The sequence below is a fragment of the Haliaeetus albicilla genome, chromosome 5 (genome assembly GCF_947461875.1).
Source record: "Haliaeetus albicilla chromosome 5, bHalAlb1.1, whole genome shotgun sequence".
Lineage (NCBI taxonomy): Eukaryota > Metazoa > Chordata > Aves > Accipitriformes > Accipitridae > Haliaeetus > Haliaeetus albicilla.
Window position 1 is genome coordinate 5,513,893 of NC_091487.1, and position 14,191 is coordinate 5,528,083.

General features: G+C 43.7%; 1 long non-coding RNA gene across 2 annotated transcripts in view; it reads left to right on the forward strand.

Annotated features, from left to right (window-relative positions):
• The window catches only part of LOC138685374 (uncharacterized), a 94,389-nt gene that overhangs the window by 56,473 nt on the left and 23,725 nt on the right, over positions 1–14,191 (forward strand). For both annotated transcript variants that reach the window (XR_011324597.1, XR_011324596.1), the window contains exon 2: positions 2,600–2,866. This is a non-coding gene — a long non-coding RNA (uncharacterized lncRNA). The remainder of the gene's footprint in view (positions 1–2,599; positions 2,867–14,191) is intronic.

Below are 14,191 nucleotides of genomic sequence, written 5' to 3' on the forward strand. Positions count from 1 at the left end.
CCTTTCTGTATGAAAGTGCTCATTGTTAAACTTGTTGTTCGGCTAATTGATAAAATCAAGCACCGATATTTTAACTCAGCCTGAATTCTCAACAGGCTGCAGAACTCCTTCCAGTTTGGCTTTCCAGAAACCCGTATCTGATGACAGGACTGAATTTTGCTAGGATAGCCTATTAGCTGCTTCATTTCCCGGCAATGGAGAATTTAGATTTGTAACAGAGAGAAAAGCCAAAGGGACGGCGTCTGGTTTTTTCCTCCCTGAACAAAGTCTGTTGCGGCAGCGGGGTGGAGAACGAGGTCTGCCAGGCTTCGCCGTCCAACCTTGGAGTACCTGCAGCCACGGGAGAGGACGCCGTGGGAAACAGCGTGGATGTCTGATGTGCACCGAGATGTGTCATTTGAAGGGCCGGCTCGGCTGGCAGCTAACCAGAGAGCCCAGCAGTGCTGGTGGCAGCGGTTCAGGCTAAATAAATAGTGAGGAGCGAGAGATCAGGGTGAAATCCCAGCTTGGAGGAGTCTGCTCTTGGCTTTGCCGGGCCAGCACTCCTGCGCTGAAAAAACGCCCTTCCTCCTCGGAGAAACAGGCTGAGCGGAGGGTGCGGAACTTTGGTGCAACACCTGGAAAAGCAGGGAAACCAAGAGTTTTCCCCTTTTTGCCATGGCAGAGTTTCTGCTGTCACCCCTGCCCGAGTCGAGGGGAGGTTTGTCCCCTAGTGCCGTGGGTGTCATTGAACATATACTTCTAATTGCAGCTGCTTTCGCTCTAATTATAGCTCCGTTTGGTTAGGATTTTCCTCCAATCCCTCATTTCCCCTAAAGCAAACACCAGAGCACCAGAGTTGTAACCCCAGTGGGGACATTTATTAATAACCCCCTTGGCAAATAGGGAAAAAAATCATTATGCTGTATTAGGCGCTAAAATATTTTCCCACTGCAAAGGCTAATTGATAAAACCAAGCAGACATTATGGGGCAATTAATGTTAAGATGAAAATAAACATGAGAGAAAAACAAAAACAGGCTGACGGAGAGTATTTTTTTCTGGCTTCGAGGCGTTTCTTGTGGGTTGGAAATGAGATGCTGGTAAATAATCTGAGATTACCTGCCTTCAGTAGAAAAGGAGAGAATAAATGGGGAATTGAAAGAAAGGATTCTTGCACACCTCTTCCAGTGAGAGTGGTTACAACTCTTAAAGGGGTTTGCATGTCTTTCAAAAAAGCCTTCTATTTTGAAATTTTCTGTCAACTTTTCCTCTCCTGTGGCTGGAATTGGCTTTTTTCCCCCCTCCCTAGAACAGCTCCAAATTCTGCACTTCACTGTAAAAGTTGACCAACATAATCTAAATGAATTTGCAGCCCTAGAGAAAAATCCATAATGTTGTCATTTTAAATAATTACAAAAGGGAAAAAGAGAAAAATGGTGATTTATCATCTGAACTATTCCCTGCTTCAGATTTCAAATTTGTATGAAGGCTCTGGCAAGGAAAGATGTTCAGGGAAAAACAAAATCTGCCAAAACTCTGAACTTGTTCTGGAGGGATTATCTTTTTATTTGTTATTTGTACAGCGTTGAACACCTTCGATCTTACCCTGTGTCCGGGACTCCCAGCTGGTAGCTGCTAGTACAAACCAAACAGTGAATGACCGGTAAAGAAGAACACACTGGTCCAGACACACAGTCCATGCACTAACTCAGCAGGACGGGGAAGGAGATAATGAAGACACAGACAAACAAGACACTTCCTACCTGATATTTTATTCATTCATCAAACAATATTACCTATTCCCATCCATGCAGGCAGGGGGAATTTTGCGGGGCTGATTAAAAGCAAGCAGAAGTGAAAGAGCAAAATAAATTCTTTGCTAACCAGCAGTTTTTATTTTAATTACATTTGTAAATTTTTACTTATTTTAGGTTGGTAAGGCTCTCTAGCAGCTGAGAGTGCAGTGCAAGTCCTGTCTAAAGAGGAGGGGGATGCAGGAAATCCTTCACTTTATTCTTACCTGTCTGGGATTCAAAAAAAGTCACAATACCACAGTTTTTAAATAAGAATAAAAAAGGTTGGATGCATCCTATCGCTGTTTGAGGATTGCACATAGGCTGATAGAGAGGACTTGTCGCCTGTATATCACAGCAGAGTTTTTTGGGTGTTTCTTGGGAAAATTCCTCCCATGTAAGCTGAGGCAAGCCATGTCATCGTCTAATGTTAGGAGGACTCCAGTGGGTATTGTGGGTCAGCTCTGGAGATTGTTGTACTGCCAAGCAAGTCCTGAGGGACCTGTCCATGCTGCATCGAAGGTGGGGCAGGACCTTTTAACCAGGCACTTCTTGACCCTGAATGAGCAGCTGGCCATTGATGGAGTTAGCTGCCTGAAGGTAAACTGCTATTTAAAAGAAGGTCCTTCTTTAACACGCTATGTTCAGAAGGGGATGGCATATCCTCAGGGTGCCTGAGGGCAAACGCATCTGCCCATTTACCTGTAACACAGCTGAGATTACGCTTTGCTTCCTATCCCACATCAGGGGGTTCATGGTGGGTTGTCGTCTGAAGATTCTAAGGCACGCAGTTGCTCACCGTCCTTTTGTTCACCTTTCACATAGGATCAGTGGTCCCACTTTGACCATCTGGACTGGTGGCTGCAGCTGCATTCCCTGGGAGGAGAAGCCCACATGGAGAACCAGGGGCAAAGCTGAAGGTGGGATTGAAATCTTCTTCACTCCGTATGTGCTGGTCCAGCATCGAGGGGACAACATGGCGGCAGCTTGTCCCAACTCTGCTCACTTTAGAAGGGAGTTTGGGGGTCTCCCAGGTCCTCCTCATTCATTTTGTGGACCCAAATCATCACTTACGCAGAGGTCAGCTTGCGGGTGAGTGTTAAAAGAGACTCCTGTTTGTATTGATGGTATCAGCTGGACTCTGTTGTTATGTGGCCTCAGACACTCTGGGTTTTCTGGGGATGGTGTACGACAAGAGTCAGGACAAGGTGGGAGAAAAGGAATAAGTGGGGCATAGATATTCCTCCTACCAAATCAGTTGCAAATTAGCCATCCCAGTGTGTCATCCTAGATACGGACTGTGAAGAACTAAGGATCAGGGATTAGAGATTTTGCTTCATTTAGACATCTACAACTTGGATGAGATCTTAGCCCATATGGTTGGGGAAAAAAAATTGAAACTATAATGTCAAAACCTCAGAAAATAAATAGCCAAAAGCTCTTTGCTAGTTTTAAAATAAAGAAGGAAGCCAAAGGGGAATCTTTTGTGTCAGGGAATGGAGAAACTAAGAGGGGAGCAGGGACCCACTGGGTGTTTTCAGGTGCTGGGGAGCAGCAGTGCTGACGGCCCTGGGTGACCCCTCAGTCTCCGTGAGGCAGGGAGCTCCGCTCCTGGCTGGGTGTGCTAGTCCCACCGCACCCCTCCCGGGCTCCCACCATCCCAAAAAGCAGAGAAAGAGCAAGGTGCTGTGAAAGAGGCCTAATACTAGCTGAGCTTGGAGTCACACCAATGTAGCTTTGCTCCTCCTGGACCCCAGATTAGTGCCAGCACACATCTCTGTGCACCTTACCACCAGTTTGGGGCCATGATCTGGCCCCTGGGGCCAGGTACCTGCCTCCTCAAACTGACCCACCACACATTGCAAGAGCCCTAAAGTAAGAAATGCATGGCTAAGCGTGTTCTTAATTCCCCCTCCATGTTGACGGATCCATTTAGATACAGCCTTTTGGTCACCAGGCTCCCTCCCCAGTCTCCTTCTCCTTTCTTACTCCCAAGAGCTCCTATCAATGCTTATTACACACCCATATTCTTTCTTTTCCTTTTCCCTGTACATTTGCAATGCTGTGGCCTTCATGCTGCCCTTCACTGTTGCTCAGCCCTCCTCATTCAAATCTGGAGACTTTCTCCCCCTCTTCTGCCTGGGATCTTCAACAAGACCTGGAAGGACTAATTGCACAGAAAACCCTCATGCTCTGCTGCTGCTTTTTGCTGTACAAAAATACAGCTTTGAATGTGAGGACCCTTTCAACTCTGTCTATAATAAAGGCAGCACATTTCCCAAGTTAGAAATTACCACAGCTCTCGTTCAGACCTCCATCACTTGAGCTCCAGACAGAAACCAGTGTGGTTAAGGGCAGGCCATACATTTCTTAGTCTCTTCGTAGCTCTGCTACTAATTCTTAGTTGGGACTCACACCTGCTCTTAACATATGTTGCTCTCTTCTGAGAGCTTGCTGCAATTTTTTCTCCTTCCCAGTTTGTGGCCCAGCTATCCATCCTTTCTTTTCCCACTTAGGACATTTCTCCAGACCACACCTTCAGGAGACAGGAGTTTCCATCCCAGTGCTCTCCCACCACTCCTGAGCAGCTTCAGGCTTTGTTCCCACTATAACAATGAACCTGCCCCGTGTTCACTTGTGGGGGACATTCCTCAGTGCCCACAGGGAGCTTTTGGGTCAATAATAAGACAAGCCCAAGAATGAGACCTCATCCCATGCATGAGCACAGGAAACTCCATGTGAACATAAGAAAACCCATTTTTGCCCTGAGGGTGGTTGACCACTGGGTCAGGCTGCCCAGAGAGGCTGTGGAGTCTGCATCCGTGCAGATGTTCAAAACCAGGCTGGACACGGCCTTGGGCAGCCCGCTGTAGCTAGCCCTGCCTGAGCTGCTCTTGGATGACCCTGCCAACCTGAACACTTCTGTGATCCTGTGAACCTCACTCCTTGGATCTTTTTTTTGCTTTCCTCCCAGTCTCTCCTTGCTCCTTCTCACCGCTTTCTCCCACTCCTGGCTTTTCTGTTTCATCTGGCTCCTGCTGGAAGCTCTGCCTCTCCTCCACTACTTACCTTCTGCCACTTTCAGGCCTTGTGGACATCAATTCTGCCTATTTTTTCCTGCGATCTTCCCAGCTTCGATGTACTTCAGAGCAAAGTATGGAGGATCTAAGCAAGACCAAGAAAACATACACATTTTCACAAACATAATTTTTAATGTGGAAATGGTGCTCAATAGTTAATACATAGCAGTCACACTTGCCCCAAAAGGTGCTCACTTTCAAAATCGGTGGCCAGTATATATTCTAATGTGATATATATGTGCCATTTCAGGACGGTTTAGTGGGCATGGTTAATGGTTGGACTCGATGATCTTGAAGGTCTTTTCCAACCTAAATGATTCTGTGATTCTATGATTCTACCTCTATGTGAGAGTCAGCTTCAGAAAACAGCCAAAGGTCTGGAGTGGAGTTTCAGGGCAGTGACTGGTGCTCCCTTGCCCCATGTCTGAGCTCGTCCCCTGCGGTCCCAGACATGGAGGGAGCACTGTGGTGGTGCAAAGTCACGCTGGCCGCAGGTGAGGGTGCCCTGCTGAGGGCTGGGGACAGGACAAGGGCACCTGCATTTCATCTGACCGTCTCTCTACATATGGAGCGGGGATATTTGTGTTGCTCGGTTTGTGCCTGGGACCTGAACCAAGTACCACTTAAGGATGCTAATAGAACTGGATGAGTTTATTTAGCCAAGCTATTAGTTTTTTGGGGTATTTCTGTGCTACCTTATCACCCCCAAAAGAGGCAGACTGCTTAAAATGCTCAATATTTAGAAAAGCTTGTTTCCTCTCTCCTGCCTTATGTTATTGGTGTGGAATATTCTCTTCTTAAGCACACTGCAATAATATTAGGTAATTACTTAGCTCATTTTTCTATATGGGTTTTGGTAATTCATAATTGTCTCAGAGCTGAGAAAATGTTTCCTTTAAGAAGGTTAAACAAAGAGTTTATTGACATTAGTGAAGATTGGTTAAAGAAAACATTATTAAATAAAGGGAGCTTTATTTAAACACTAAATTAATCATTTAAAGGCAAATTAGAGGTCGTAACTCCTCCTAAATAAATAATGTTAAACAATAATTAGATATCCATTTTAGATTACAGGCAAGCACTTGGGTTCAGTGGGCTGAAAAACAAGTTTCTTCTCATCTCTTCAAATTTGTTCAATATACATAATTAAAGCGAATCACTGCCCCGCTTAAATTTTCCATTCTGAGATTAAAAAAAGATTCTGTTTGTAACTGTGTGTCATATTCGCCATTAGATGATAAAACATCTTTAAAGCTTCACTTTCATATAAACAGAAGAAAAGATGAGAGCATCCAGAGAGATCCCCGGCAGTGGAAATCGATTCTCCTAAGCTACTGGTTACAGTTATCAATCTTATCAAACAGGCCGATGCATGAGTGCCCTCAGCCACTTTGATTTGTATGATCTCTCTTTGCCAGAGTTAACCTTTCCGACGTTACGGCGTGTGCAATATGCACTATCTGGGCTATAATTACACTCCCTTTCATTAGCGCTCTTAGTCATCTCTTAAGTGTGAGATAAAATTGAAGAAACCGTCCTCCTTTCTCATTTCATTACAGTTTTTTATTTTATTTCATTTTTTTATTTTATTTTAGGCCCTGAGTAGTTTCATTTGCAGTTTCCTATGAATACGAACCAACCTTCCCCCTTATCATCCGCTTTCAAAGAGGGATTCAGGACAGGGAGTCACAAACGCAGCATCTCGCATCTCGCTACCGCTGGGTTTGCATTAGGCCTCCTCAAAATGATGATGGCTGTTGAGCGTTGACAGGAACCATACCACCGTCCTCCAGACCTTTTCGTGGGCTTTGCTAGCCCCGGTGCCAGCCGCCTTAATAAAAAGCACTGGGAATTTTTGTCTGCTGTGATACAAGTGTTAAGGAGTTAGATTAATGAAATCTGACGGTAGCGCTGATAAATAATGACACCACCGAAAGCAACCTCGGCGGTGGATGGCAACATCAAAAAGCACAGCAGATTTCACTCTCTATTAAGGGATTGTCCTGTAAGGAAGCAGAGACGGTGGCGAGGGGAAAGCTGGATGGTCTGGCAATATTTTACAGGAATCTCCCATTGGCGAGCGAGGTTTTTTTTGCACCGAGTTGCCGCTCTGCTTCTGCATTTGCCACGTTTGATTTTAGGCTGATACCGGCAACGGAGAGCGCTGTCGAAATGATGCCGTGTTGTAGACTTCGTGCTTGGCGTGAGCGAATATTGCATGGCTAATGTCATCCCTAATTGCACACTCCGCGTTAGCTTTGGCTACATTTGTTTTCCATACCTCTGCCTGGCACGCAGGCTCCTGTTCCTTCGTTTTTCATTACTGGGACTAAGTGGAATATGACTTTGCATTATGCTAGAACATATATTTCACCTATTTTCTTGCTGCTTCCTTTTCTTTTATTTTAAAATGAAAATGGCTGATGCTAGAGATATTTTTAACCCCTGCATACGTTATCTCACGCCTCACACAAATCTTCAGAGTCCGCAACAGTGGTAGGGATTGCAGATTTCATTTAAATCCATGTTCTAGGAAGAATAACCTCGCAGGGAAAAGTTGTTTTGTACAACCCCGATATCTCTCATTAGCTAGCGAACACAAAGGAATGGAACAGGACTTTTCTGATTATTTTAGTGGTTTTTTTTTCCCTTAACTACTGAATTTACACACAAAAAGAAAGGCACTTTGTATTTAAGGTTAATCAAGTTTCAGTACAATTTTTTACAAACTGGAATCACACTAATCTTTTTTTTCTTGCTCTAATGTGTGGCTGTTGAAATCCTTAGCTGTGATAAATTAAGCTACTTATTAATCTAATTATCGTACATTCATCCTAGAAACTTTCATGTGACTTGAAAAGGCTATTCAACCTTTTCCCTCCCCTCCTAGAAAGGGCTCAACCTTGCACCAATTAAGATCATTCTGAAGTAATGCTTTAAAAAAGCTTTCTTTAATCACCCAGTGGAACATGGGCTGATGGTAAGCAAACTAAAAGCTGTGAGAAAAGTTTACCTTACCTTGAAGTCTGAACATTTTGAATTGGAAGAGGAAGGTATTCCTCTCTTCCTCCTCTTCTCTGCTCTCCTAAATAAGTCCATGAAATTATTTAGCAAGAAAAGTTGTTAATGAAATCGCTGGCTTTTCTCTGAGCATAGCAAAGGACAAGATGGGAAGGTGTACTCGAACAAAACCCATGAAGTCTAATTCAGTATTGGGATAATGGGAATTTTTGGCTCCCAGAGTATATATTAACCGTTCGATTTATAGGTATTGTTTTGTTTTAAAGCCTTATCTAGCGACATGAAAACTTCCTGATACCAAAGGATCCAAAGGATTAAAAAAGAAGAGAAAACCCCAAGAATGGAAAAGAACTAGGTTGCAAGCGTATCCTATCTTAAACATCCATTCATTGCCAAATGGTTTTGTTACTTTTTCTTAATAACCACATACATGGAGCTGTTTTATATTCAAATTAATCTAGGTATTAATTTGAATGCAAAGCAGCTCAGTTTGTGCCGTTTCAATGACAGGTTTACCCCCAGACAGAATTTATGAACAGCCCGATGTGGGGGAAGTCCGCTTCTGCTCCTCACCCCCTCTCCGCGCCTAGCAAACTTGCTAACTGTGAATAGTTTTTGAAGTGAAGATTAAAAGAGTGGAATTATAAAGTATAATTACATTTTATTGAAACTCTAGAAATCAGAAAAAAATTCAGCAGGAAACTTTTAGTGAAACATGATGTGTTGTCATTATCATTAAAAGATAAAAGTTCCATACTGTTTTTATCTGTTTATTTGGAAGAAATCCAGCCTTTGCAGTTACGCAGGAAACAAAAAACTGGAATGCAGGAGTAATTATTAAAACTGTGTGATTTGTTATCTCAGCTACTGTCTTTCCAAATGGTAATGCGATATCAGCAGCTGCAGACGGTCGCTGATTTCCTCTATTAGTAAACAAGTGCTTTGGAGACCTGTGTGAGGCACTTTAAGCCCACTACTCCCCGAAGTGCTGTCAGGCTTAACTACTAATCCATGGTATTTCAGAGCACTGGAAATTCATCTTTATAAAACCTGAACAAAAAAGGGAAAAAGCCTGGAGGGCAGGAGCTCCCTCTGGTGAGACAAATGACATGTTCATTTATTAATGAAACAATAACCCTGGAAAGAGGATCAAAGCACATTCCATCCTCACTTTACAATCCCCAATTTTCTCAGGCCATACCATTTAATTGAGCCATGACAATGGAATACTTAATTGTTGCGTTAAAGTTTGAAGAAGCGACTTCTTCAGAATCAATGTTCATTTCTGGATTATGACAGTATAATGTCACCAGCTTGTAGCTGCTGCAATTTTATTTACTCTCTTTCTTTTACGCAGAGAGAGAGAAAGAGAGAGAAAGAGCTCATTTTATTCTTTTACCAAAGGCCTCTTATCCCTACCCATAAGTAGGGTTACATATACCTATACTGGAGGTAAAGCCCAGCTGCTGGCCCATTGCTGTGCTGAGGTTGTGCCCACGGGGACGCGGCTGGGGGTGACTTCTGCAGCAGGAGAAATGCAGGGGGTACAGCACCTTGGAAAGGTAAAAGAAACCAGCTTTTCTTCTAAGATTAAAGAAAAAGCTGAAATAGGGAGCTGGCCTTGCTGCATCCTCTTTGCTTCAGGTGCAACAGCTCATTGCCAAAGTAGAGGTAGCGTTTTAATTTCGGCAGCTCTGCTTTCAGGAGAGCTTGTTGGCGGGTTTGGATTGCATGTGCAGAACACATTAAATGTGAGCACTCGTGTCTTATTAATGGCTTGGCCTCTTGACTCCCATTTGAGAAAGTCTTTAAGCACATGCACATGCCTCTATAAGCACCAGCGAGGTCCCAGAGCTCTTCACGGGATCCTCCAGCACTTGAGGATCATCACCGCCATCCCGAATCTGGGCTACAGGCAAATCTTAGTCCACCCTACTTCTTGAAGCCAGTATTACTTCAGTGCCATCCCTCATTTAACAGGTCTAGGAGCAGCTAAGATTACATTGTGAACCTGACCATCCTGCTTTGCGTTTACTTTACTTTCTCCCAGTACTTAAAGCACGTGGTTGCCTCTATGTTTGGGAATGCTTAAAGGGCTTTTGATTCTCACCCTGCTTTCAGATGGGGTCATAGAGGACCTCCTGGTTCTTTCCCGGGGGCTCACATTCTCTGCCATCAAAGTTTTGAGGCAAAAGGGCCATCCTTCTGGGTTTGTGCCCAGCTGCTGCTGGGGTCCCCGATATTTTGAAAGGACGTGAAGAAAATACAAGTGCCCAAAATAAAAGCCAGGTTTCCAAAAAGAGCGGTATAACTTCTGAAATGAATCTGTATGTCACATCTCTCTCTCCAAGTGACCTCTCCCCTAACACCTGTTTTTATCAAAGTTCTTATCGGTGACTCATTTTATATAATTGATATTTATTAGTAGACTCAGTATCCAGTAGTGATTGACTGCTTGATTTTTCTTTAACCTGATTTTAACTTAAATGTCATTTTCTGGGTGCCTGTAAGGAAGCAGCTAGAAAGGCTATCATGCACGAGTGTCTGCTACCTTTTAATACATTATGGTTTATTAATTCTTCTTATGACATGTATTATAATACACTTGCATGTACATAGCGCCTATAATATAAGAACCCTGAGGCACTTACAAACATTAACTAAGCCTTACAATCTTCTTACTTTGGGTAAACAGGGACAGAGGGAGGTTAAGTCTGTCATCCTGACAGCTCTGTGCAGAGCTGGGCACAGAACTGCTATATCCTGACACCTTGTAGTCTCTAGGGAGCTCACGCTCCCCACAGGATGGCTATTGCACCCCGTAGGATGGCTACTGCATCCCGTAGGATGGCCAGTGCTCCCCCTTCCTTCATAAGCGGTGGAGGTGGTTTGCGGGACTGGAAAAATGGGTCAGGGTCTCAAAGAGATCACAGCTGAATTGCCTATACTTACACGTATTTCCCCTCCATCCTTATCTGACTCAAGCAATGGGCTAAGCATTGGCTATGCAAGAAGCGAGTAAACCCTGGTTGCTCAGCAGAAGTACAAATCATTCTTAAGGTTGGTTCAAAGGGGGTAACAGAGAAAGACAGAGCTGTTGAGAAATCCACCTAAGCAACAGGTCAGCCTTAAGGACTGTAAGCACAGCCCAAAGACACTGAAATCTCTGCACCAGCAAAGACCTGCTCTGTAGGATTTAATTGAAAAGTATGATCTGTCCCCTTTTTCTGTTCTAAACACTAAGTGCTGGATTAGAAACGGGATGGGATGGGGACCCTTTGGGACTGGAGCTTCATAGGATGCACAATTCTCCTAAAAGAAATATATCACACTGCAGGGGAGTAGCTCGGGGGGGTCCCTCCATGTAGGTCAGGTGAAGTCTCGGTGCATTCCTGACATGGAAACAAGCAGATGAGAAAGTCTGAGTAAATGAATTGTGTAACAAAGTCCAAAGGGACTCTATTCTCTCCCCCCTGCCTCCCCCGCTGGAGTATTAAGAAATCTGTGCAAAAATCCCCTGCCTTCCAGAGGGCACTGCGTGAAAAGCACAGTGCCATTTCCAGCGTGTCTGGGAGCTGTGGTCCTTTTATTTCTTTCCTTCCGTGCATATTCCAGCAGGGTCTAGCTGCCCCATCCCTTCAGGGTGAATATCAGGATTCCCCAAATACTCCTAGCAATGGGGGTGAGGTGATGGGGACCGAAGGCAATAAAACTCCCCTGGATGCCTCTGCAGGGGGCTGTGTGAGGCTGGTGCTGAGTCCTCCTCTGCCCATGGGGACCACTCTGGTCTTACCGCGCTCCCTTGCACAGACCTCTCCATGCCTGGGGATTCTCCCTTCACCAGCAAAACATGCCTAGTTTTGCCCAAATAATAAGAGGAAAGAGAGTCTGGTAGAGAAACATTAAAAGGACTGGTTATCCCTTCCCTTTGCGTGAAGGTGACTGGCTGGGACAGGAGCAAGAACCGATGTCAAGGGCTCAGAGAGGAGCATGAAGTCTGTCCGGCAGCACGAGCTAAGTCCGTCCGTCCCAGCTTGTGTAGGTGAACCTGGCTCCCTCTGCCCTGCCCCTTACCTATTGAGTCCCTGGAAATCCGATTACTGATCCAGGCCAGCCGTACGTGCAGCCAAGCAATTACATTGTTTTTCCTCCACTGCAGCTCGGCGGGTTCTGCAGTTGAGGTTTATAGGAAAACAGAATTTTGAGACAAAAAAAAAAAGTGCTTGATGATATTAGTATTATAAAGACGGCTTACAGTACTGGATATTACTATTCTGTTCGGTAGTGATTAAGGGTTCCAGTTGAGACTGGACGATTTATTATGCTTTATTGAGATATAATAAGAGCTGGGAAATGAAGGGAATAGGAAAAGACAGAGAGCGGAGGTGCGGTGATGCCTGTGTTACAGCTGGGGGGCTGCGGTGTGGGACAAATAAGTCCCTGGTCCTACAAGGCTGTAGTTCTGCCCACGCGTTCAGGTCGGGGGATATTCTCCACGCGCAAAATGAAACATGTGGCCATCTCTGGCGATGACACTGAAGAAGTTCAACCAAGGTCATAGCTTGGAGGAGAAGGGACCCCCAGGCTCTAAGCAGAGTGTCCCCATCCTCCCTAGGCTGGACCCCTGAGCTTTCTCATCCTGGGATGGGTTTTAATGCTGTGCCCATTTTGGCAGCGCCCCGGGAGGTTTCGGATAGCTGGCTTGGGAGCGCAGCATGGCAAAGGCTTAACTTTCCCAGTGGTGAATAGGTGAGCTGTTGGAACTGCAGAGGAAATGTTTTCTCGCACAAGTTTAAGATAATAAACTCAACTGAGTGAGCAGACACCAGGAAGAAATATTTAATTATCCTTCTCACCATTATGGGGAACTTCTGCCACTCTTCAGGTTATTATACAGTAAATAACCAGTTTTCTAAAGGACAGAGCTGTTTTAATTATATGACAATGAATGCATAATTATTATGTTTGTTAGGAATGAATCACAAGACAACAGACTTGATATTGCTGCTCTAGTTAGTGCATCTTAATTACTTTTTCATTTATTTTGCATATAAAAGCTATTTGCTAATTGTCTTTGCTGTAAATATGCAAAATATAATTAGTCATTCATAATTCTTTATGTGTTATCTAACTGTACATTTGTTACTGAGGAATGTATATTAAAGTTTGAATATTTAATGGGCTTTTGTGGCATAGAATATTTTTGTACAAAGTTTTCAGGAAATATTAGAGACATAATTTAAACCTTCTTTTAACCCCTTTTCCTATGCAAACTAATGTTTCCCATAAAGACTAGATATTGATAAATTAAACCCCCTGGAAATCCATTTCTATTTTCTAAGCATACAATATAAATCCACTGCTGATGATATGAAATGCCTCTTGGTCTCAAACTGAAACCAGAGAGATTAGAGCCTGTTAAAAGTATTGCAAGTTGCTCTCTACAGTGAATTTAAACCGTAAGTACAGAGTCGCAAATGCATTCAAATCATATAGCAAGATCAAATGCATTTATCTTTGGTGTAGGTTTGTCACCGTGATAGTAGTGCCACGTTGCAGAAGGATCTGATGGCAATATGTGTTTTCGGACAGATATTGTTGGTCAGAGCAAGAGGTCACCGTTCCTGCTTATTGTAAGGCTATTAAGTTTTTGACAAATAATAAAATGTACAAGACTTTAAATCTTAATTTTGTTCTTTAATTTTGGCACTTGTTGGATCTCTCTTTAGTTGCGTGGCTCGCCCTGAATTGGAATCACAGGTCCAGCTAAAACACTGTGCCTCTCCTTCTTTATGCCTTTTTTTTTTTTTCCTAAGGCTTAGGCTAGTTTCATCTGTAATTAGCACTCTGTAAGGCCCGCAGTTCCTGGGAATGTTTTACATTGTGATTAGATTCATTACAGAGATTGACTGGTTAAAATGGGCCGTGTGTTTCTGGAAGTTGAATTAAAGTCCAGGTCTCAAGAACCTCCGCAGATAATTATACATTATCTGTTCGCTCGTCTCGGCGAAACGCTGCCGGTTCATTCTCCTGATGCGTGTCACATTCTACATTTTTTCATCTCAAACATTTGATTTACTATCCGGTTGTACTGTTAATCCTATGTCATGACACTCCTATTCACTTCTGCTTTTCAACTGAAAGCAGCTTCCTATGAAGATAAAGCTAGGTAAAATCTATTGTAAAGGAAAGAATAACTTGAATGCAGCTATCATATCGAAAAGAAAACACACTCCTCCACTCTTCACCCTTTAGACGCTCTGAATACTTTTCTTAATGATGAAGTCAAACAGAATAGCCACTGAGAATACAAGCC